Source organism: Rhinoderma darwinii, chromosome 4 (genome assembly GCF_050947455.1).
Source record: "Rhinoderma darwinii isolate aRhiDar2 chromosome 4, aRhiDar2.hap1, whole genome shotgun sequence".
Taxonomy (NCBI): domain Eukaryota; kingdom Metazoa; phylum Chordata; class Amphibia; order Anura; family Rhinodermatidae; genus Rhinoderma; species Rhinoderma darwinii.
In genome coordinates, this window is record NC_134690.1 from 311,983,955 (window position 1) to 312,010,914 (window position 26,960).

The window sequence follows — 26,960 nt, forward strand, 5'->3', positions numbered from 1 at the left end:
TCCCTTCTGAGCCCTGCCGTGGGTCCAAACAGCAGTTTATTACCACATATGGGGTATTGCCTTAATCGGGAAAAATTGCTTTACAAATGTTGAGGTGCTTTTTCTCCTTTATTCCTTATAAAAATTAGAAAATTCGTTTTTCCGAAAAAAGTCTCTTTTCATCTTCACAGACTAATCCCAATAAATTCAGCAAAAAACCTGCGGGGTCAAAATGCTAACTATACAAATTCCTTGAGGGGTGTAGTTTCCAAAATTGGGTCACTTTTGGCTGGTTTTCACTGTTTATGCCCCTCCATGGTGTTGCAAACGGGACACGGCACCAAAAACCATTCCAATAAAATCAGAGCTCCAAAATCCAAATGGCGCTCCTTCCCTTCTGAGCCCTGCTGTGGGTCCAAGCAGCAGTTTATTATCACATATGCGGTATTGCCATAATCAAGAGACACTGCTTTACAAATATTGGGGTGTTTTTTCTCTTTATTCCTTGCAAAAATTCGAAATTTCTGACTCCAATAAATATAGCAAAATACCTGTGGGGTAAAAATGCTAACTATACCCCTAGATGAATTCCCTGAGTGGTGTAGTTTAAAAAATGGGGTCACTTTTGGGGGTTTCCAATAAAAGATTCAGAAGTGTCAGGATTCTGAGTACACATGACGTCCAGGCTGGATGGTCATGTGTATTCATTATCAGGACACTGTAGTAATGTTAGGGCTTGTGTATGAGGCTGCACATAGTGATATAACGATATCGCTAGTGCAGCGTAAATGAATGGAGAGGAGTGCATGATGCTGATTGGTCAGAGTCATGCACTCCTCTGTACAACGCCCACTTGGTCGAAAGTAAAAGTACGCCCACTTGGGCATTAAAGCTCATTAGCATAAACTAAAATCGCTCCTAACGTTGTGAAGAAAGATCGGTTTTTTAAATAAAAAGCATTACTGTCACCTACATTACAGCGCCGATCTCCTTATATAGGAGATAGGGCACTTATAATGTGGTGACAGAGCCTCTTTAACACCGTCCAACAGATGCATTTATTTGGGATTCCTTTTGGACTCATCCAAACAAATGTCTTTTGTCCCTCTGGGAAAGATCCAGCCTTTAAAAGAGAGGGTCTCTGGCCGCCTCCTTTTTTTGGATCACTTAACTTCTTTCAGAAGCGCTATGTCCTTCCTGGGTCTTCTAACTTCCTGCATTCCGGCCTTAATGTGGGCACAGTTCAGGTCCAGACCTCTACAGAAAGACCTATTGGAGAAGTGGGACAAGAGCAAATTCTCCCTACTCCTTTCCTCTATAGCCAGACTCTGTCTCAGGTGGTGGATGAAGGTAGAAATTCTCAGGAAGAGTGTTTCATGGGAAATGTCTCCAGCCCTGAACATTAGAACAGGTGCCAGTCCTTTGGGTTGGGGAGCCCATGGTGAATACTTCTGCCTTCAGGGTCAGTGGGATCCTCTAACCTCAATAAAACCTTCCAACTACAGGGAGCTGGAGGCAGTACCTCAGGCTATAAAAGGCAACATTCCTATACTTTCAGGAAAGTGGGCAAAAATTTATTTCAGACTACAATGGCGTACATAAATCATCAGGGAGGTACAAGATCAGGACTTCTGATGAATTTAGCCACAAAGATTTTTTTTTCCCTAGCCGAGCTGCATCTATTGTCCCTTTCAGCTGTCCATCTAAGGGGAACAGACAATCAGGTAGGAGACTTTTTGAGCAGAAGACAGTTGCTACAATCAGAATTGTCCCTAAACCAGGAAGTCTTCCGGATGATTGTAGCCAGGTGGGGGAATCCTACCATAGTTCTGTTCGCTACCGGGGAGAACAGGAAAGTGCCCAGATTCTTCTCCCTAGACCCCAGGGAATATACGGTAGCAGTAGATGCGCTTTCCCAGTGTTGGAGCCAGGAACAGAGTTATGCCTCCCCCCCCCCCCCCTTTTGTCTACTTTCGATAGTTTTAAAAAAGATCCGGGAAGACAGGGCCTCTGTCATCGTAATAGCTCCATTTTGGCCAATGAGACCATTCATCACATGGTTGAGAAAGTTGTCCTTAGCCCAACCATGGATTCATCCAGTCAGATCAGATCTCCTGTTCCAGGGCCCAGTAGTTTTTCCCGACATCACCAGACTGCATCTTACAGCATGTAGACTGAGAGGATGATCTTCAGAAAAAGAGGTATTTTAGAATCTCTCATGTCTACTTTATTGGCAAGTAGGAAACCGGTTACTTCTAAAATATATTTAAGGGTCTGGAAAGCCTTTCTTACCTTTACAGGAATTTGATATAGATCCTGAATAGGAAGAAGGAAAAAACGGCTGCCATTGCTGAACCAGAGTCATTTGTATAATCTGAGTGTATCGAATGCTTTTCTTATCTTTGCTGATTGTAGCAGCCAAGTTGCCCGGAGGTGCTCATCGATCAGCACAGCACAATGTAGCTTGAATAAAACGTGATAGAAGATATCGAGGCACTCACTGGATAATCAACAAACTTCTTTATTCCTGGATCTCGGTCAGGATGTGGAATTAGCCTACGGCAGTTTCACGTGCGTACACGCTTCCTCAAGGCCCTGGCGTCACTTCCTCTACCTGCCTTTTTATCCACATGTCAGTACAAAATGTTATACAACAAAATACTAAAAGACAGGGAAATACACAATATATAATATGGTGAAATAGTGTATCATATTTGTATCAAGCTAGAATAACAATATGTTTCTATTTATTCATTACGTTTAAAAACAAGGTTTTTTATGTTAAAGGCACTTAGGTCGTTTCAGTCGTTGAGACCGAGAGGTCCTAGTGCCCCTGTCTGACATAATTGCTGCCTCTTTTTACAATAGAACTCTGTGTGTCTCCTCCAGACACTAGCGGTTTAATGTGAACTATACTCACAAAACGCATACATCTAGAATTGCCTTTATGTTCTTCCTGCATATGCTGTATTAATCTAGGACAACCCTCGCTTGTGACTAGTGATCTAATATGTTCACGAAATCTAATATACATGGGTCGGATGGTTTTACCTACATAAAATCTACCACAATTGCAGATAATAGCATATACAACATATTGGGTTCTACATGTTATCAGCTCATTGATTTCAAAACGCACAGCCCCCTAAATTAAGGTTCCTAGTGTGAATAATGGAGTTGCAATAATTGCACTGTCCACATTTAGGATTACCTTTCGGTCCTGTGGCTGATAACCAATTCTCATTTCCCTTCTCTTTTTGGGAAAAACGACCTCTAACTAGTATATCCTTCAAGTTTTTGCATCTACGGAAAGATATTATTGGTTTCCTAACTGCGACCTCCATTAATAGAGGGTCATTTTCAACAAGATGACTATTTTTTTTAATGCTCATACGGATAACATCGCTCATTGGACTATGTCCAAAAGATAAAATGAACCTTTTATCCTCTTTTACATTAAATTTTTTCTTCCTCTTTATTGTGTTGTAATAGAGATAACTGTTGTTATTAGCTTTATTTAAAGCTTCCTCTACCAATTTAGAAGGATATCCACGAATTTCTAACCTTTTTCTCATTTCATCTGCCTGCTCAAGGAATATCACATCGTTGCTATTAATTCTTCTTAAACGTAAAAATTGAGCATATGGTAAAGATTGAGTTACATGTTTTGGATGATAACTATCGTATCGTAAAAGTGTATTAGTAGCTGTGGGTTTTCGATATCCTTTTGTCTGTATTTCACCCTCATCTATCGTCACATATACGTCTAAGAATTCGATTTCCTGATCACCAAACTTATGTGTAAAGCTCATATTCATGGTATTTTTATTTAGATATTGAACAAATTCTAAAAATTGTTCCTGAGTACCAGACCACACTATAAAAATATCATCTATATAGCTGTAGATATATAGCATAAGGATTGGACAGATTGTAAATAATTTTTTCCTCAAAATCTGCCAAAAATAAATTGGCGAAGGTTGGGGCCACTGGGGTACCCATCGCCGTTCCTGACTTTTGACGGTACCAAGTGTCATCAAATTGAAAAGAATTGTAACCCAACACATACAGTAATGCTTCACAAATGAAGTCAATAAATGTGGGATCACCTTTAGTGTGCTGTAATTGACGTTTAATTGCCTGTACACCCACATTCTGTGGGATGCGGGTGTATAGGCTTTCGACGTCAATACTATCTAAAGTCCTGCTGCCAACCGAAACCCATCAGAATTGATAGGAAATCCTGAGTATCCTGTAGATATGAAGGAATATTTTTTAATAACGGGCGCATAACCCAATCCAAATAGCGTGAAAGTGGCTCAGTAACTGACCCAATTCCTGCTATAATTGGATGCCCTGGAGGGACTTCAATTGATTTGTGTACCTTTGGAATAAAATACCAGTATGGTCTTTTTGGGAATGGTATGATTAATTTTTCTGCTAAAGTTTCAGAGAAAAAAACACCCTCGACCCCCTTTCTTAATAATGATCTTAATAACCTCAAGTACAACTATGTCGGTTCCTGTTGCAGAATCTCATAAATCCTGTCATCTAATTGACGGTGAGCCTGCCGGTACACAATTGGACTTATTTCAGAAAGAAGTACTACGTGATGTGAAATGTTTGATTTATCCATCAGCTATTCATAATTTATCAGTGGGAGAAAGAAAAGCATTGAAATGGTTAAGTTCCAATAAAAATGTTATACTAAAACCGGCAGACAAGGGTGGGAATATAGTGTTGCTGTCTAGAGAGTATTATATACAGGAGGCTCACCGTCAATTAGATGATGACAGGATTTATGAGATTCTGAAACAGGAACCGACATCATCGTACTTGAGGTTATTAAGATCATTATTAAGAATGGGGGTCGAGGGTGTTTTTTTTTCTCTGAAAATTTTGCAGAAAAATTAATCATACCATTCCCAAAAAGACCATACTGGTATTTTATTCCAAAGGTACACAAATCAATTGAAGTCCCTCCAGGGCGTCCAATTATAGCAGGAATTGGGTCAGTTACTGAGCCACTTTAACGCTATTTGGATTGGGTTATGCGCCCGTTATTAAAAAATATTCCTTCATATCTACAGGATACTCAGGATTTCCTATCCATTCTGATGGGTTTCGGTTGGCAGCAGGACTTTAAATTAGCTAGTATTGACGTCGAAAGCCTATACACCCGCATCCCACAGGATGCGGGTGTACAGGAAATTAGACGTCAATTACAGCACACTAAAGGTGATCACACATTTATTGACTTCATTTGTGAAGCATTACTGTATGTGTTGGGTCACAATTCTTTTCAATTTGATGACACTTGGTACCGTCAAAAGTCAGGAACGGCGATGGGTACCCCAGTGGCCCCAACCTTCGCCAATTTATTTTTGGCAGATTTTGAGGAAAAAATGATTTACAATCTGTCCAATCCTTATGCTATATATCTACAGCTATATCTGCGCTATATAGATGATATTTTTATAGTGTGGTCTGGTACTCTGGAACAATTTTTAGAATTTGTTCAATATCTAAATAAAAATACCATGAATATGAGCTTTACACAAATTTGGTGATCAGGAAATCGAATTCTTAGACGTATATGTGACGATAGAGGAGGGTGAAATACAGACAAACGGATATCGAAAACCCACAGCTACTAATACACTTTTACGATACGATAGAAATGATCCAAAACATGTAACTCAATCTTTACGATATGCTCAATTTTTAAGTTTTAACCCCTTCAGGACACAGGCTGTTTTGGCCTTCACTTTATGTGGTAATAACTTCGGAATGCTTTTACCTATCCAAGGGATTCTGAGATTGTTTTCTCGTGATACATTGGACTTTGTTACTGGCAAAATTTGCTCGATACATTAAGTATTTAATTGTGAAAAACACCAAAATTTAGCATTTTTCTAAATTTATATGTATCTGCTTGTAAGACAGATGGTAATACCACACAAAATTGTTGCTAATTAACATCACCCAAATGTCTACTTTAGATTGGCATTGTTTTTTGAACATCCTTTTATTTTTCTATGACATCACAAGGCATAGAACTTTAGCAGCAATTTCTCACATTTTCAAGAAAATTTCAAAAGGCTATTTTTACAGGGACCAGTTCAGTTGTGAAGTGGAATTTAGGGCCTTATATATTAGAAACCCTCAATAAGTCACCCCATTTTAAAAACTTCACCCCTCAAAATATTCAAAACAGCATTTAGAAAGTTTCTTAACCCTTTAGATGTTTCACAGGAATTAAGGCAACATTTTCAAATTTCTTTATTTATTTTTTTTGCAGAAATTCATTTTTCATCTATTTTTTTTGTAATGCAGAAAGTTTTACCAGAGAAACACAACTCAATATCTATTGCCCAGATTCTGCAGTTTTTAGAAATACCCCACATGTGGCCCTAGTGCACTTATTGACTGCAGCACAGGCCTCAGAAACAAAGGAACACCTAGAGGATTTTGGGGCCTCCTTTTTTATTAGAAAATATTTTAGGCTCCATGTCGGGTCTGAAAGGCTCTTGCGGCGCCAAAACAGTGGAAATCCCCCAAAAGTGACCCAATTTCGTAAACTATACCCCTTGAGGAAATTATCTAGGGGTATAGTGAGCATTTTGACCCCGCAGGTTTTTGGGAGAAATTATTGGAAGTAGGCCGTGAAAATGAAAATCTACATTCTTTCAAAGAAAATGTAGGTTTAGCTAATTTTTTCTAATTTCCACAAGGACTAAAAGGAGAAAATTCACCACTACTTTTGTAAAGCAATTTCTCCCGAGTAAAACAATACCCCACATGTGGTAATAAACGGCTGTTTGGACACACGGCAGGGCTTAGAAGGGAAAGAGCGCCATTTGGCTTTTGCAGCTCAAATTTAGCAGGAATGGTTTGCGGAGACCTCGTCGCATTTGCAAAGCCCCTAAGGGACCAAAACAGTGAAAACACCAAAAAAGTGACTCCATTTAGGAAACTACACCCCTTGAAGAATCCATCTAGGGGTGTAGTGAGCATTTTGAACCCACAGGGGTTTCATAGATTTTATTAGAATTGGGCAGTGAAAATAAAAAAAAAATCCTTTTTCTTCAATAAGACGTAGTTTTAGCTGAAAATGTTTCATTTTCTCAACAAATGAAAAAAAGCACCACAACACTTGTAAAGCAACTTCTCCTTTGTATGGCAATACCACATATGTGGTCATAAACGGCTGTTTGGGCACAGAGTAGGGCTCAGAAGGGAAGGAGAGCCATTTGGCTTTTGGAGTACAGATTTTGCTGGATTGGTTTCTGGGTGCTATGTCGCATTTGCAAAGTCCCTGTGGGACCAAAACAGTGGATCCCCCCCCCAGAAGTGACCCATTTTGGAAACTACACCCCTCAAGGTATTCACTTAGGGGTGTAGTGAGCATATTAACCCCACAGGTGATTGGCAGAAATTGGTGTGCACTCGATGTTGCAGACTGAAATTGGGATTCTATAGATATGCCAATATGTGGCGCCCAGCTTGTGCTACTGGAGACACACACCCCAAAAATTGTTAAAAGGGTTCTCCCGGGTATGGCGATGCCATATATGTGGAAGTAAACTACTGTTTGGGCACACTGTTGGGTTCAGAAGGGAGGTAGCGCCATTTGGAGTGTGGATTTTGCTTGTAGTAGTTTTGTATTGAGTCTTACTGGTGGTTCCGTTTATCATGTGCGGGTACATGTAAGCCGGGCGGAGTATATAAGGGGCATAGTCAGGTGGTATAATAGGGTAAACAAAAATAATCCATTGATGTGTGTTACGCTGTGACAAAATCCTTTCTGCACAGGCCGGTGTCGCACTGATATATGGCGTACTTTCTTATGCCCCTTTTGGTCCACACTCCGCACCTTTGCAGTTTGAGGAATTTTGCTGAGAAATGTTTTCCTGGTATAATACGGGCACCGTCGCTTCCAGAAGATATGTTTGGACCCTCCCCTTCCTTGTTCCCTAATTTTAGGGGCCTTGATAAATTCGCCACTTGAAACAGAAGAAATGTTCCCCTCGGGCCGGCACAACTGCATATTTTTATTTCCTGGCTTATTGGAGCCTTAACTAATTGTATTTTTTCATAGACGTAGTGGTATGAGGGCTTGTTTTTTTTGCGGGACGAGCTGTAGTTTTTATTGGTACCATTTTGCGGTACATGCGACTTTTTGATCACTGGTTATCCTTTTTTTTTTTTGGGAGGCAAGGTGACCAAAAAACAGCAATTCTGGCATTATTTTTTTAAATTCTTTTTATACAGCGTTCACCAATCGTTCTAAATTACATGTTACCTTTAGGCTGGGTTCATCATAGTTATGTACGATGCTAGGAGTCCCTGCCTCTCCGTGGAACTACTGTCCCGTACTGAAAACATGATTACAGTACAGGACAGTTGTCCTGCAGAGAGGCAGGGACTCCTAGCATCGTACATAACTATGATGCTAGGAGCCCGGCTCCCTTCACGGAGTTCGGTCCGGGACTTCCGGCCGAAATACGTCCGTCCATTACGGACGTTAATGTGGTCGTATGAACCCAGCCTTATTCTGCGGGTCAGTCCGATTCCGACGATACATAATTTATAGAACTTTTTTATGTTTTACAACTTTTTGCACAATAAAATAACCTTTTGTTAAGAGAATGGATTTTTTCTGTCGCCATGTTGAGAGCTATAACGGTTTTAATTTTTCCGTTGACGGAGCTGTATGAGGGCTTATTTTTAGCGAGACGAGTTATAGTTTTTATAGGTACCATTTTTGGATACATGCGACTTTTTGATCACTTTTTATTTCAATTTTTGGAAGACAAAGTGACCAAAAAATAGCAATTATGTCAGTATTTTTTTAGTTTGTTTTTTTTATGGCGTTCACTGTGCGGAATAAATAACATAATATTTTTATAGTTAAAGAGGCTCTGTCACCAGATTTTGCAACCCCTATCTGCTATTGCAGCAGATCGGCGCTGCAATGTAGATTACAGTAACGTTTTTATTTTTAAAAAACGAGCATTTTTGGCCAAGTTATGACCATTTTCGTATTTATGCAAATGAGGCTTGCAAAAGTACAACTGGGCGTGTTGAAAAGTAAAAGTACAACTGGGCGTGTATTATGTGCGTACATCGGGGCGTGTTTACTACTTTTACTAGCTGGGCTTTCTGATGAGAAGTATCATCCACTTCTCTTCAGAACGCCCAGCTTCTGGCAGTGCAGATCTGTGACGTCACTCACAGGTCCTGCATCGTGTCGGCACCAGAGGCTACAGATGATTCTGCAGCAGCATCGGCGTTTGCAGGTAAGTCCATGTAGCTACTTACCTGCAATGCTGAATCATCTGTAGCCTCTGGTGCCGACACGATGCAGGACCTGTGAGTGACGTCACAGATCTGTACTGCCAGAAGCTGGGCGTTCTGAAGAGAAGTGGATGATACTTCTCATCAGAAAGCCCAGCTAGTAAAAGTAGTAAACACGCCCCGATGTACGCACATAATACACGCCCAGTTGTACTTTTACTTTTCAACACGCCCAGTTGTACTTTTGCAAGCCTCATTTGCATAAATACGAAAATGGTCATAACTTGGCCAAAAATGCTCGTTTTTTAAAAATAAAAACGTTACTGTAATCTACATTGCAGCGCCTATCTGCTGCAATAGCAGATAGGGGTTGCAAAATCTGGTGACAGAGCCTCATTAAGGTCGTTACGGTCGCAGCGATACCAAATATGTATGGCTTTATTATTTTTTTCAATAATAAATGACTTGATAAAGGAAAAAGGGCGATTGTGTTTTGTGTTGTTGTTTGAAACTTTTATTGTATTTTTACAACTTTTATTTTTACTTTTGTTACACTTTTCTTTAGTCCCACTAGGGGACTTGAAGGTCCAACTGTTTGTTTGATGTTCTAATACATTGCACTACCCATGTAGTGCAATGTATTAGAACTGTCAGTTGTTCACTGACAGCAAGCCGATCAGGCTCCGCCTCCGGGCGGGGCCTAATCTGCTAAGGTAATGGCAGATAGGAAGCCTTTGTTAGGCTTCCGGTTGCCATAGCAATCGCCCCCCCGCAACAATCGGCCCCCGCAATCGCGTAGCGGGGTGCCGATGTTGCTATAACAACTTAAATGCAGCGGTCTCTATTGACTGCCGCAATTAAGGGGTTAATCGGTTCGGATCACCGCTGTGATCCAACCCGATGTTTTCCCCCAGTACTAAGGCTGCTAGTAGCAGCCTGTACTGGGAGATGCCGGGCTGCGGGGAGCGTCTGTCTGCTCTGTTAGGAGCACCCGTGGATTAACGGGCTGCAGGCACAACGACCAGCTTTGTAGCCTGTTAATCTACGTGGGGTGGTTGTGAAGGGGTTAAGAAGAATTAATAGCAACGATGTGATATTCCTTGAGCAGGCGGATGAAATGAGAAAAAGGTTAGAAATTCGTGGCTATCCTTCTAAATTGGTAGAGGAAGCTTTAAAGAGGCTCTGTCACCAGATTTTGCAACCCCTATCTGCTATTGCAGCAGATAGGCGCTGCAATGTAGATTACAGTAACGTTTTTATTTTTAAAAAACAAGCATTTTTGGCCAAGTTATGGCCATTTTTGTATTTATGCAAATGAGGCTTGCAAAAGTACAACTGGGCGTGTTTAAAAGTAAAAGTCCAAGTGGGCGTGTATTATGTGCGTACATCGGGGCGTTTTTACTACTTTTGCTAGCTGGGCGTTCTGACGAGAAGTATCATCCACTTCTCTTCAGAACGCCCAGCTTCTGGCAGTGCAGACACAGCCGTGTTCTCGAGAGATCACGCTGTGACGTCACTTCCCCAGGTCCTGCATCGTGTCGGCCACATCGGCACCAGAGGCTACAGTTGATTCTGCAGCAGCATCGGCGTTTGCAGGTAAGTCGATGTAGTTACTTACCTGCAAACGCTGATGCTGCTGCAGAATCAACTGTAGCCTCTGGTGCCGATGTGGCCGTCACGATGCAGGACCTGTGAGTGACGTCACAGATCTGCACTGCCAGAAGTTGGGCGTTCTGAAGAGAAGTGGATGATACTTCTCAGAACGCCCAGCTAGTAAAAGTAGTAAAAACGCCCCGATGTACGCACATAATAAACGCCCACTTGGACTTTTACTTTTAAACACGCCCAGTTGTACTTTTGCAAGCCTCATTTGCATAAATACAAAAATGGCCATAACTTGGCCAAAAATGCTCGTTTTTTAAAAATAAAAACGTTGCTGTAATCTACATTGCAGCGCCGATCTGCTGCAATAGCAGATAGGGGTTGCAAAATCTGGTGACAGAGCCTCTTTAAATAAAGCTAATAACAATAAACAGTTATCTCTATTACAACACAATAAAGAGGAAGAAAAAATTTAATGTAAAAGAGGATAAAAGGTTAATTTTATCTTTTGGACATAGTCCAATGAGCGATGTTATCCGTATGAGCATTAAAAAAATAGTCATCTTGTTGAAAATGACCCTCTATTAATGGAGGTCGCAGTTAGGAAACCAATAATATCTTTCCGTAGATGCAAAAACTTGAAGGATATACTAGTTAGAGGTCGTTTTTCCCAAAAAGAGAAGGGAAATGAGAATTGGTTATCAGCCACAGGACCGAAAGGTAATCCTAAATGTGGACAGTGCAATTATTGCAACTCCATTATTCACACTAGGAACCTTAATTTAGGGTGCTGTGCGTTTTGAAATCGATGAGCTGATAACATGTAGAACCCAATATGTTGTATATGCTATTATCTGCAATTGTGGTAGATTTTATGTAGGTAAAACCATCCGACCCATGTATATTAGATTTCGTGAACATATTAGATCACTAGTCACAAGCGAGGGTTGTCCTAGATTAATACAGCATATGCAGGAAGAACATAAAGGCAATTCTAGATGTATGCGTTTTGTGAGTATAGTTCACATTAAACCGCTAGTGTCTGGAGGAGACACACAGAGTTCTATTGCAAAAAGAGGCAGCAATTATGTCAGACAGGGGCACTAGGACCTCTCGGTCTCAACGACTGAAACGACCTAAGTGCCTTTAACATAAAAAACCTTGTTTTTAAACGTAATGAATAAATAGAAACATATTGTTATTCTAGCTTGATACAAATATGATACACTATTTCACCATATTATATATTGTGTATTTCCCTGTCTTTTAGTATTTTGTTGTATAACATTTTGTACTGACATGTGGATAAAAAGGCAGGTAGAGGAAGTGACGCCAGGGCCTTGAGGAAGCGTGTACGCACGTGAAACTGCCGTAGGCTAATTCCACATCCTGACCGAGATCCAGGAATAAAGAAGTTTGTTGATTATCCGGTGAGTGCCTCGATATCTTCTATCTCGTTTTATTGATATAGATCCATTAACAGATCCGGATCTACCCCTCCATATTAGACTTTCTCCAGGCAGGGCTAGACAAGAACCTCAAGCTTAGTACATTAAAGGTACAGATTTCTTCCCTAAGCTCCTTCTATGATTCCAGGTTAGCAGAACACCCCTGGATTAGAAGGTACCTGATTGTGGCCCACAGGATAAGACCTCAAATAAGATCTTCAGTACCACCCTGGGACTTAGGCCTGATTTACACGAGCGTGTGCGTTTTGCGTGCGCAAAAAACGCTGCGTTTTGCGCGCGCAAAAGGCATTTGACAGCTCAGTGTGTCATCCGTGTATGATGCGCGGCTGCGTGATTTTCGCGCATCATAGAGATGAGGCTAGTCGACGCCCGTCACTGTCCAAGATGCTGAAAGAGCTAACTGATCGGCAGTAACTCTTTCAGCACCCTCGACAGTGAGTTCCGATCACAATATACACCAACCTGTGAATCATAAAAAGACGTTCATACCTACCATGAACTTTCTGCTTCCTCCAGTCCGGTCTCCTGGCCGTTGCCTTGGTGACGCGTCCCTCTCGTCATCCGGCCCCACCTCCCAGGATGACGCGGCAGTCCATGAGACCGCTGCAGCCTGTGATTGGCTGCAGGCTGTGCTTGGCCTGTGATTGGCTGCAGCTGTCACTTGGACTGAATTGTCATCCCGGGAGGTCAGACTGGAGTAAGAAGCCGGGAGTTCTCGGTAAGTCAGAACTTCTTTTTTTTTTTTTTTTTTTTTTTTACACGTTCATGTATATTGTGATCGGAAGTCACTGTCCATGGTGCTGAACCAGTTTAACTCTTTCAGCACCGTGGACAGTGACTGTCTCCTGCCGTCGCGTACCCGAACATTTTTTGCCGGGTTCGGTCAAAACGAGTTCGGCCGAACCCGGTGAAGTTCGGTGCGCTCATCTCTAATTTGACACTCCGGTTGGATGTTTGTAAACAGAAAAGCACGTGGTGCTTTTCTGTTTACATTCATCCTTTTGACCGCTCTTGCGCGAATCACGCAGTTCGCACGGAAGTGCTTCCGTGCGGCATGCGTGGTTTTCACGCACCCATTGACTTCAATGGGTGCGTGATGCGTGAAAAACGCACGATTATAGAACATGTCGTGAGTTTTACGCAACGCACTCGCGCTGCGCAAAATTCACGCATCGTCTACACTGCCCCATAGACTAATATAGGTGCGTATGACACGCGTGAAAAGCACGCGCGTCGCACGCGCGTATATTACGCTCGTGTAAATGAGGCCTTAAACTTAGTCCTTACTGGCATGATGGATTCATGCTTTGCACCCTTAGACTCCCTGTCCAGAAAATTTCTCACTCGAAGTCCGGATTCACACGAGCGTGTGCGTTTTGCGCGCGCAAAATATGTGGCGTTTTGCGTGTGCAAAAGGTACAAAAGAGCTCCATGTGTGAGCAGCATATGATGAGTGGCTGCGTGATTTTCGTGCAGCCGCCATCATTATACACATGGATCTTTTCCGTGTGGCAGATGTTCTTTTTGCCCCTTTATTCCCACGACTAAGACGTTTTCAAACCCATTTTTACCATCAAACAATTTATTAATTTCCAAAGCAGTGGTATCTATGTTGCACAATGCCCATGTCCGAAATTAGATGTGGGCAAAACTATCCAACAGCTCCGTAGAAGGATCTCTAAACACATCAGTACCATCAACATTAAAGAGGATACACCCCTCTCCAAACATATTAGATCCTTTCATCAGGGTAATACTAGTGCCCTTAAATTTTGGGGCATCACCCAAGTCAAATTGGGCCCTAGAGCTGGAAATTTGGATAAGAAATTACTACAAGAAGAAGCTAGATGGATTCATAGATTGAGTTCCCTAAGCCCCAATGGGTTAAATGAAGGCTTTACCTTTTATAGCCTTCTTATAGTTCCTGTATCTTACATTGACATTATGTCAATAAACCACCATAACTTTAACTATATCATTACTAGTTAGTGACGTGATATCTCTATATATACAAGCTACCTGCTATCATAATATATGTCCATGCGGGCTGTTTTTTATCCTCACATTAAATCGAGATATTCTACAATAGGACCTGTCTACTGGTTACTAGCTTCCTAATCCAGTGCCAAACAGGCCGTCCCATGGTGTATATAGAGTCCAATATATTCACCCTTTCATGAACATTTATGTACCATCGCAGCGTATATAGGGATATCATTAACCCCAGACTTTACGCTGCTCACATAAATTCCAGGGTCCTTCTATATCTAGAGATGGTATCTTTGGATTCTAATCAGGTACCTGTCCCTTTTTGGCACCTACATAATACTTACCTGGAATTCACTGGAACAATTTCAGCATTGTAGATTCTAAGTGCCCTGACATGCGCACTTGTCTTCCGAACTTCAAAAATTGGCTAAGTCCAGTCTGGGACACTATGCGCATGCGCATCCGGCGCATATCGATTGGCCTTTGTATATACTTTCCTGATTGGATAATCTTTATGCCTATCTTGTTGTATGGAGGCTCTCCTCCAGACAGGGAATCCTATTGGTCCTCACACAGGTGATTCCTGTGTGACACACACACCCGAGACCTTGAAGGAGGAGAAATCGGAACGCGTGCACACTAGCACCATTTTGATCCCCTGAGGACGCTGTGTCCACAGCGAAACATGTCGGGGGGGCTTTGATATTTTTAAACAGCCGTGTAATACTACCCTCTATAGCACGTATATTTGTAATATCCACGTATGTTCAGCAGTCTGCAGCTGCTGTTCTAAACATCTATACTCTCCTACTCATCACACTCTTGCCAGAGTGAAGGCATAGTTCATATAGAGTATGCTAGCTGACATTGGCTAGAAATTTTAACTCCTCGTGTTTGTCGTGTGTCTCTCCATGGACATTTTAATAGCATAACAATAAAAGTTACATTTTATCATTATTTAGTTAGTAGTTGGGAAATTGGGTTTCAGTGTGCCTTAGGCACATCCGTTTTTGCCGCCATCATTATGACTCTGTTTTTATGTTTGTAATCTGTTTTCATTCATAATTTTTACTGCTGTTGCGCGAATCACGTGCGGCACCCAGAAGTGCTTCCGTGTTTCGAGGGATTTTCACGCACCCATTGACTTCAATGGGTGTGTGATGCTCGAAAAACGCACAAATATAGGACATGTCGTGAGTTTTACGCAGCGGACACATGCTGCGTGAAAATCACGGACTGTCTGAACGGCCCCATTGACTAACATAGTTCCGTGCGACGTAGCACGGACGTATTATACGTTCGTCTGAATAAGCCCTAAAGACCTTTTTACAAGCTGTTACTACTGCCTGGAGAGTAAGCGAAATTCGAGCCGTCTCGGCCTTCATACCTTACACTTTGTTGTTGGAAGATAGGGTAATTATGAAGGCCTTACCAGGTTTATTACCAAAGGTAATTTCCCCATTTCAGCAAGACCAGGAAATTATTCTTTCCTCCTTTTGTGACTCCCCAAAAAATCTAAAGGAGCAGGAGTTTAATTGTTTAGACGTGAGGAGGTGTTTAGTACACTACCTAGAGGTCACAATGCATTGGAGGTCTTCAGAGAATCTCTTTATTCAGTTTCATGGTCCAAATAGAGGTTCAGCAGCTGGCAGATGGACAATAGCACGGTGGATTAACCCCTTCACGACCACCCCACGTAGATTAACAGGCTACAAAGCTGGTCGTTGTGCCTGCAGCCCGTTAATCCACGTGTGCTCCTAACAGAGCAGACAGACGCTCCCCGCAGCCCGGCATCTCCCAGTACAGGCTGCTACTAGCAGCCTTAGTACTGGGGGAAAACATCGGGTCGGATCACAGCGGTGATCCGAACCGATTAACCCGTTAATTGCGGCAGTCAATAGTGCCCGCTGCATTTAAGTTCTCATAGCAACATCGGCACCCCGCTACGCGATTGCGGGGGCCAATTGTTGCGGGGGTGGGGGGGGGCGATTGCTATGGCAAACGGAAGCCTAACAAAGGCTTCCTATCTGCCATTACGTTAGCCGATTAGTGGGACTAAAGAAAAGTGTAAAAAAAAAGTGTAATAAAAGTTGTAAAAATACAATAAAAGTTTCAAATAATAACACAAAACACAATCGCCCTTTTTCCTTTATCAAGTCATTTATTATTGAAAAAATAAAGCCATACATATTTGGTATCGCTGCGACCGTAACGACCTTAACTATAAAAATATTATGTTATTTATTCCGCACAGTGAACGCCGTAAAAAAAAAACGAAAAAATACTGACATAATTGCTATTTTTTGGTCACTTTGTCTTCCAAAAATTGAGATAAAAAGTGGCATGTACTCAAAAATGGTACCTATAAAAACTATAACTCGTCTCGCTAAAAAATAAGCCCTCATACAGCTCCGTCAACGAAAAAATTAAAACCGTTATGGCTCTCAAAACATGGCGACAGAAAAAATCCATTCCCTTAACAAAGGTTATTTTATTGTGCAAAAAAAAAAGTTCTATAAATTAGGTATCACTGGAATCGGACTGACCCGCAGAATAAAGGTAACGTGTAATTTATAACGCATGGTGAACGCTGTATAAAAAGAATTAAAAAAATAATGTCAGAATTGCTGTTTTTTGGTCACCTTGCCTCCCAAAAAAAAAGGATAACATGTGATCAAAAAGTTGCATGTACCCCAAAATGGTACCAATAAAAGCTACAGCTCGTCCCGCAAAAAAAACAGCCCTCATACCACTACGTCTATGAAAAAATTAAATTAGTTAAGGCTCCAATATGCCAGGAAATAAAAATATGCGGTTGTGCCGGCCCAAGGGAAACATTTTCTTCTGTTTCAAGTGGCGAATTATCAAGGACCCTAAAATTAGGGAACCAGGAAGGGGAGGGCCCCAACATATCTGCTGAAAGCGAGGGTGCCCGTATTATACCAGGACAAGACTTCTCAGCAAAATTCCTCAAACTGCAAAGGTGCGGAGTGTGGACCAAAAGGGGGATAAGAAAGGACACAGTTTATCAGTGCGACACCGGCCTGTGCAGAAAGGATTGTGTCACAGCGTAACACACATCTATGGATTATTTTATTGTTTTTGTTTACCCCATTATTATACCACCTGACTATGCCCCTTATATACTCCGCCCGGCTTACATGTACCCCCACATTATAAATGGAAACACCAGTAAGACTCAATACAAGACTACTACAAGCAAAATCCACACTCCAAAAGCCAAATGGCGCTACCTCCCTTCTGAACCCTACAGTGTGCCCAAACAGCAGTTTACTTCCACATATATGGCATCGCCATTCCCGGGAGAACCCTTTTAACAATTTTGGGGTGTGTGTCTCCAGTGGCACAAGCTGGGCGCCACATATTGGCATATCTATAGAGAAAAATCCCATTTTCACTCTGCAACATCGAGTGCACACCAATTTCTGCCAATCACCTGTGGTGTTAATATGCTCCCTACACCCCTAAGTGAATACCTTGAGGGGTGTAGTTTCCAAAATGGGGTCACTTCTGGGGGGGATCCACTGTTTTGGTCCCACAGGGACTTTGCAAATGCGACATAGCGCCCAGAAACCAATCCAGCAAAATCTGTACTCCAAAAGCCAAATGGCGCTCCTTCCCTTCTGACCCCTACTGTGTGCCCAAACAGCAGTTTATGACCACATATGTGGTATTGCCGTACACAGGAGAAGTTGCTTTACAAGTGTTGTGGTGCTTTTTTTCATTTATTTGTTGAGAAAATGAAACATTTTCAGCTAAAACTACGTCGTCTTGAAGAAAAAAGATTTTTTTTAATTTTCACTGCCCAATTCTAATAAAATCTATGAAACACCTGTGGGGTCAAAATGCTCACTACACCCCTAGATGAATTCCTCAAGGGGTGTAGTTTTGTGAATGGAATCACTTTTGGGGCTTTTCCACTGTACTGACACCTTAGGAGCTTTGCAATAGTGACATGGTGTCAAGAAACCAATCCAGCAAAATCTATGCTCCAAAAGCCAAATGGCGCTCCTTCTCTTCAGATCCTTGCCGTGTGCCCAAACAGCAGTTTATGACCACAAATGGGGTATTGCCGTACTCCAGAGAAGTTGCTTTACAAATGTTGTTTTTTTTTTTATTCCTTTATTTGTTGAGAAAATGAAAAATTTTGAGCTAAAGCTACGTCTTATTGGAAAAAAAGTGTTTTTTTATCTTCACTGCCCAATTCTAATAAAATCTATGAAACCCCTGTGGGTTCAAAATGCTCACTACACCCCTAGATGGATTCTTCAAGGGGTGTAGTTTCCTAAATGGAGTCACTTTTTTGGTGTTTTCACTGTTTTGGTCCCTTAGGGGCTTTGCAAATGCGACGTGGTCTCCGCAAACCATTCCTGCTAAATTTGAGCTGCAAAAACCAAATGGCGCTTTCCCTTCTAAGCTCCGCCGTGTGTCCAAACAACTGTTTATTGCCACATGCGGGGTATTGTTTTACTCGGGAGAAATAGCTTTACAAATGTAGTGGTGCATTTTCTCCTTTTAGCCCTTGTGGAAATTAGAAAAAATTAGCTAAACTTACATTTTCTTTGAAAGAATGTAGATTTTCATTTTCACGGCCTACTTCCAATAATTTCTCCAAAAAACCTGCCGGGTCAAAATGCTCACTATACCCCTAGATAATTTCCTCAAGGGGTATAGTTTCCGAAATGGGGTCACTTTTGGGGGGATTTCCACTGTTTTGGCGCCGCAAGAGCCTTTCAGACCCGACATGGTGCCTAAAATATTTTCTAATAAAAAAGGAGGCCCCAAAATCCTCTAGGTGTTCCTTTTGTTTCTGAGGCCTGTGCTGCAGTCAATAAGTGCACTAGGGCCACATGTGGGGTATTTCTAAAAATCTGGGAATCTGGGCAATAGATATTGAGTTGCGTTTCTCTGGTAAAACTTTCTGTGTTACAAAAAAAATAGATGAAAAATTAATTTCTGCAAATAAAAGAAATTTGAAAATTTCACATCTACTTTGCCTTAATTCCTGTGAAACATCTAAAGGGTTAAGAAACTTTCTAAATGCTGTTTTGAATACTTTGAGGGGTGAAGTTTTTAAAATGGAGTGACTTATCGAGGGTTTCTAATATATAAGGCCCTAAAATCCACTTCACAACTGAACTGGCCCCTGTAAAAATAGCCTTTTTAAATTTTCTTGAAAATGTGAGAAATTGCTGCTAAAGTTCTATGCCTTGTGATGTCATAGAAAAATAAAAGGATGTTCAAAAAACAATGCCAATCTAAAGTAGACATGTGGGGGATGTTAATTAGCAACAATTTTGTGTGGTATTACCATCTGTCTTACAAGCAGATACATATAAATGTAGAAAAATGCTAATTTTTGCAATTTTTCGCTAAATTTTGGTGTTTTTCACAATTAAATACTTAATGGAGCAAATTTTGCCAGTAACATAAAGTCCAATGTGTCACGAGAAAACAATCTCAGAATCGCTTGGATAGGTAAAAGCATTCCGAAGTTATTAATAAATAAAGTGAAACATGTCAGATTTGAAAAAATTGGCTGCGTCCTTAAGGCCAAAACAGGCTGTGTCCTGAAGGGGTTAAACAGGCCATACACTTAACCTACGTGGGCCAGAACATTAATCCCCCTGAATTCTTTGGAGCTCGTCCAACTTTAGCTGTATGTACTGCTTGGGCAGAAAGAGCCAATGCATCTCTAGACCAGATTTGCAGGGCGGCTACATGGAGTTCACCCCACAACTTTTATTAAGCATTAGAGGTTACAGTTGAATTTTGATAGTAAAGTTCTACAAGCTGTAGTCCCACCCTAAAAACTGGGGTTCTATTTTACATCTCCAGGGATGCTGTCATAGGCGAAAGGGTAAAAGATCAATTACTGCTGACCGGTAATAGGTTTTCATGAACCTATGACAGCATCCCCCTAGTTTCAGTTAACTTCCTTAAAATCCCTTGTACATAGGATATATATGACTAAGTATATATATATTTATGGTGTGGGGTAGCTTTTCACTAAGGTGGTGAAAAAAAAAGTGCATGTGTATATGGATAAAAGATAACTAATTCTCATCCTGCGTTATTTCTAAAGACACGGTGTATGGAGAGTTGTGTCCTTATTTTTTATTTTTTTATATCCGGATTCATGTCCAGCGAATGGGATGTCTCTCCATGGGTGCTGTCATATAGTTACATAGTAGGGTTGAAAAAAGACACGTCTCCAAGTTCAACCAAGGGATGGGAAAAGGGAAGGGAAAAATTTCTACACACAGCTAATACTTTTTGTTTTAGGAAATTAACTTTTTTTTTTTTTTTAAAGCCCTCTGCGGCCCCTGCTGTGACCAGCTCCTGCGGTAGACTATTCCATAGATTCACAGTTCTCACAGTAAAGAAGGCTTGTCGCCTCTGCAGGTTGAACCTTTTTTTTTTTTTTCTCCAGATGGAGGGAGTGCCCCCTTGTTTTTTGAGGGGTTTTACATGGAACAAGATTTCACCATATTTTCTTTGTCAATAATATATTTATATAAGTTAATCATGCCCCCCCCCCCCCTAGTCGTCTTTTCTCAAGTCTAAATAGGTTTAATTCTTTTAATCTCTCCTTAGATCTTAGATTCTCCATGCCCCTTATAAGCTTCGTTGCTCTTTGTATTTTTTTACAACTACAGGACATCCTTTCTATGAACTGGAGCCCAGAACTGAACTGCATATTCTAGATGAGGCCTCAGTAATGCTTTGTAAAGTGGTAATATTATATCCCTGTCCATAGGACATATTATATCCCTGTGACATAGGAAACTAGCCCTCTTATATTCAGGGGATAAATTTTGCAGCGTGTTTTTTCCTCTCTATAATTAGATCCTTGGTTTTTATAGGGATCTTATAGCAGTTGGTAGTCTATTCATAGACCCTTGGGTCAATATATAGCCCTCTCGATCTTAAATTTTAGAGGGCGGCACTTTTATTCCTCATCCGGGTTTTTACCTTCAACATCCAGCGAGCGCCAGGAAACCATACGTAGGGGCAACCAGCCCAACAGGCGGAATAGAAGACCTTCACCAGGTTAGCATCCACTTACCGGTATATGGCTATGTACTTCGTTTAAGGCAAAAGGGTTTCTGTTGAAAGAATTATATTTCTCTATAATACTACTATTAGATTTAAATGCCGATAATTCCGGCCAACTCCATTCATGTATAAATAAGTACACAAATTGACAACTAAAATTATGCAGTATAAGTATTCTTTTGGAGGACTTACATTTGTCCGTAATTATTTCACTTTAGGAATTTAACCGAATTACGGGGGGACGCACCACTGATTGTCCCCTCTCTATGAGAACACTTAATATAATGCTTTATAAACATGAATTAATGGATATATGAATTAACTGTTAGATTTTATAAAATTGTTTTCATTTGCTGTTAAAATTGATCATTGCATTTCATGAAAGATCTGCATACATTCTTCATAACCGATTAGATCATTTCCATGGAATATTAGTTTTGTAACTATGGAGCCAATAAATGAATTTCGGGACACTATAAATAGAACGTATTTGGCAGCACTTGTCAAACAGCTCTGAGGAAATCCCGTTAAGGAATGAAACGCGTCAGCTGACCTAATCAAACAGGGCAGGTAGTGACGTCTAAACCCTGCCCTGTGAATCCCTGTCCAATGTTGGAGACACCACGTGGAAAAAGGATATCATACAATTTTGAACTTATCTGGCTGCCGGCGTGCGGTCTTGCTCTTTCGGGTCCCGCGTCTCTCGGAGTGCAGTATGGAATGCCTACGTATATCGAAAAGGAGAGCATCATTTGATGTGATGGTGGAGGCTTGGAAGCCTTAAACGAAGTACATAGCCATATAAGTGGATGCTAACCTGGTGAAGGTCTTCTATTCCGCCTGTTGGGCTGGTTGCCTCTACGTATGGTTTCCTGGCGCTCGCTGGATGTTGAAGGTAAAAACCCGCATGAGCAATAAAAGTGCCCTCCTCTAAAATTTAAGATCGAGAGGGCTACATATTGACCCAAGGGTCTATGAATAGACTACCAACTGCTATAAGATCCCTATAAAAACCAAGGATCTAGTCATAGAAAGAGAGGAAAAAACACGCTGCAAAATTTATCCCCTGAATATAAGAGGGCTAGTTTCCTATGTTGGGAACTATACTATATAAAAAGATTCTCTCCAAAAAATCATTACCAACCACTTGAAATAGGAACTTTGGCCACTCTCTGGATAAAACAATATATATGGTTGAAAACCGCAAGTGTGATCATAACCCAGCGGTTTTATTGAATTTCTCTATTTTCAAAACTCTGTTAAAGAAATATATATATATATATATATATATATATATATATATAAAATGAATGTTATTTATCCATTAGGGGATTAGGCTTATGCATAGAGGTTCTATTTGTATGTTTTCTTTTCCTGGCCAGGAGATTTTTTTAAATCTTTGTTGTATACATTAATATTTCCGGTATTATTTGGAGTTTAAAATAAAGTATTTTGATAAATTTCTATTTAACCCAAGAGTGCCGAGTTACATTTCTGGATCATTTTTCTTTTTTCTTGTTTTTTAATACCCAGATGAATAACTTTACATTTATCTACATTAAACTTAATTTGCCAAGTGGACGCCCAAACACTTAGTTTGTTTAAATTCGCTTGCAATTCGCGAACATCTTCCATAGACTGAACATTACTACATAGCTTGGTGTCCTCTGCAGAAATAGTACTATTAATCCCATCCTCTCTATCGTTAGTAAATAAGTTGAATAATAGTGGTCCCAGCACTGAACCCTGGGGTACACCACTTATAACCGGGGACCATTCAGAGTAGGAATCATTGACCACAACTCTCTGGATACGGTCCTTGAGTCAATGCTCAATACATATACAAACTATACTTTCTAAACCTATAGTCCTTAATCTACCCATTAGACGTCTGAGGGACCGTGTCAAATGCCTTTGCAAAGTCCAAAGACACTATATCCACAGTGGCCCTTTTGTCTAGGCTTCTGCTCACCACCTCTTCATAAAAACACATCAGCTTGGTTTGACAACTTCGGTCCATGTGGCCAGTGTCTTAGCGCACTGGGACGTACAGTTACTGCGTGGTTCCCGGTCCACACTGTTGTTGACAGTGGGAACCGGGAGGCCGGCTGTCCCTGACAGCTGACACTCCACTGATTTCGGCAATTAACCCCTTAATTGCGGTGATCGATTGCAATCACCGCATTCAGGGGTTTCTAGCACATCGGCAGACCTCACAATGAAATCGTGAGGTTTGCAGATGGCTAGCATGGCGACCGGAGGCCAAGTAATGGCCTCCGTGTCTGCCATGTACGAAAGCCTATCAGGACCAGCCTCCTGATAGACTTCCTGTCAGAGTGACAGGACGTCACCGCTGTTCGCAATGCACACGGTCGATGACCGTGTGCATTGGGAACCAAGAGGTCAGCTGACACTCCACTGTTGCCGATCAGCGGCTAATTACCGCTGATTTCGGCAATTAACCCGTTACATACGGGACACGATTGCGATCTCCGCATGTAGGGGGTTTGTAGCACATCAGCAGCCCCCATGCAATTGTGGGGGCTGCTGATGCTTGTGATGGCACCCGGGGGCCAGACAACGGCCTCCGGGTCTGCCATGTACGGAAGCCTATGAGGACCAGCCTCTGTCAGGTCCTCGTAGACTAACTGTCAGAGTGACTGTGGCGTCACACTGAAAATTGGAATACGTTACACTACCTAGGTAGTGTAATGTATTCTAACAGTGATCAAAGCTACAGGTAAAAAAGAGTGTAAAAAGTTAATAAAAATGTTTTACAAAAATGTAAAAATAAGATTTTTTTTCCAATAAGTCTTTTATTATAGGGAAAAAATGAAAACGTTAATCAGTACACATATTTGGTATCACCGCATTCGTAACGACCCAATCTATAAAACTGTTATTTTTACCGCACGGTTAATGCCGCAAAAAACCCAAACTAAAAACAATGCCAGAATCCCTATTTTTTTTTTTTTTTTTTTGCTCACCACCCCTCTCAAAATAGAGAATAAAAAGTGATCAAAAATGTACCCGAAAATAGTACCAATAAAAACTACAAGCCACTTTTTTGACTCAAAAATAAGTTACGGCTCTCAGAATATGATGACACAGAAAATAAATTATTTTTATAAAGAAGTGATTTTATTGTGCAAACGCTTAAAAACATAAAAAAAACGATATACATATCGTCTCGCCATAATCGTACCGACCCGCAGAATAAAGTAAAATTCTCATTTTTAACACATTATGAACGGCGTAAGAAATAAAGAATTTAAAACCCCAAAATCATTGTTTTTGGTCGCCAAAGCTCTAAATAAAATGTAATCGAAAAGTTGCATGTACCAAAAAATGGTACCAATAAAAACTACAGCTCGTCCTGCCAAAAATAAGCCCTCACACCGCTCAATTCATGGAAAAATAAAAAAGTTAAGGCGTTTGGAAGACGGGGAGTGAAAAACTAAAATGGGTAAGCAAAAAAGGATCAGTCCTGCAAAGGTTAATTAATTTCGATTAAAATAAATTATTACCACGTGGGGTATTGTCATACTCTGGAGAGATTGCGTTACACATTTAGGGTGACTTTTTCTCCTTTTTATCTCTTGTGAAAATGAAAAAAATCAACATTTTAGTGGACAAAAATTTTTATATTCATTTTCACGGCCTAATTTTACAAAAAACCTGTGCAATATAAATGCTTACTATACCCCATGAAAAATTCCTTGAGGGTTGTAGTTTCCCAAATGGGGTCACTTTTGGGGTGTTTCCACTCTTTTGTACCCTCCAGGCGTTTCAATCGCGACATGGCACTAAAAACCAATCCAGCAAAATTCACATATGGGGTATTTACGTAATCGGGAGAAGATGCTTTACAAATGTTGGGGTGCATTTTCTTCTTTATTCCTTGTAAATATTACAAATGTCTGTTTTTTCAGAAAAAGTAGATTTTCATTTTCACAGACTAACTCCAATAAATCAAGCAAAATACCTGTGGGGTCAAAGTGCTAACTATAAAAAGATAAAATAAAAGATAAATTCCTTGAGGGGTCTAGTTTCCAAAATGGGGTCACTTTTGGGGAGTTTCCACTGTTTTGGCACCACAAGACCTCTTCAAACCTGACATGGTGCCTAAAATATAATCTAAAAATAAGCAGGCCCCAAAATCCTGTAGGTGCTCCTTTGCTTCTGAGGCCAGTGTTTTGGTCCATTAGGGCACTAGGGCCACATGTGGGATAAGCCTAAAAGCTGCAGGACCTGGGCAATAAATATTGAGTTGTATTTCTCTGGTAAAACCTTCTGTGATACACAATTTTTTTTTATTACAAATGAATTTCGGCTAAAAAAAAAAGAAATTTGTAAATTTCCCCTCTACTTTGCTTTCTTTTCTGTGAAACGCCTAAAGGGTTAAGAAACTTTCTGAATGCTGTTTTGAATACTTTGAGGGGTGCAGTTTTTAAAATGGGGTGATTTATTGGGGGGATTCTAAAATATAAGGCCCTCAAAACCACTTCAGAACTAAACTGGTCCCTATAAAAATGGCCTTTTGAATTTTACTTAAATGGGAGAAATTGTTGCTAAATTTCTAAGCCTTGTAACGTCCTAGAAAAATAAAAGGATGTTCAAAAAACGACGCAAATATAATGTACACATATGGGAAATGGTAACTAATAACTATTTTGTGGTATTACTATCTGTTTTACAAGCAGATGCATTTAAGTTTAGAAAAATTCACATTTTTGCAAATTTTCTCTAAGTTTTGGTGTTTTTCACGAATAAGTATTGAATTTATCTACCAAATTTTTCCACTATCATAAAGTACAATATGTCACGAGCAAACAATCTCAGAATCGCTTGGATAGGTAAAAGCATTGCGGAGTTATTACCACATAATTGACACGTGTCAGATTTGATCAAATCATCTGTGCCACAAGGCCAAAACAGGCTGCGTCCTAAATGGGTTAAAATCTCCCATTTATCATTTGTACCATTATTTGACATTGTTTCTTCCCAGTCTGTATCCAGAATTGCAGCCTTCATCCTGGGGAAATTATCTTTCTTAAAATTAAGTGTTTTTGCCCTCCCAGCCTGTGTTTTTGTTTTTTACGGTATAAGTAAAATATAACTATATTGTGATCACCGTTACCGAGGTTTTCATAAACCTTGACATTCCCAACAAGCTCTGCATTATTAGAAATGACCAGATCCAACAGAGCTTCACCTCTAGTCGTGACTTCCACGAACTGGCCCATAAAATTTTCCTGCAACAGGTTGAGGAAATGTCTCCCCTTTGCAGTTGAAGCTGAACCATGACGCCAATTAATATCCCGGTAATTAAAATCTCCCATTATTACTACAGTAATAGCCTGTGCAGCCCGCTCCATCTGTTTATATATCTGACCTTCCATCTCCTCAGTTATATTGGGGGGTCTATAGATTACACCAAAAGTATTTTTTTCAGTGTTTACCTCCCATTTGTAATTCCACCCACAAGGTTTCAACCTCCTCACAATCTTCACCCTCTAATGTCTCTTTCACACTCGCCTT

The 26,960-nt window shown here is 40.6% G+C and overlaps 1 protein-coding gene across 6 annotated transcripts in view; it reads left to right on the top strand.

Moving 5' to 3' along the window:
• The window catches only part of PHF10 (PHD finger protein 10), a 243,444-nt gene that overhangs the window by 62,641 nt on the left and 153,843 nt on the right, over positions 1 to 26,960 (top strand). The window lies entirely within an intron of this gene.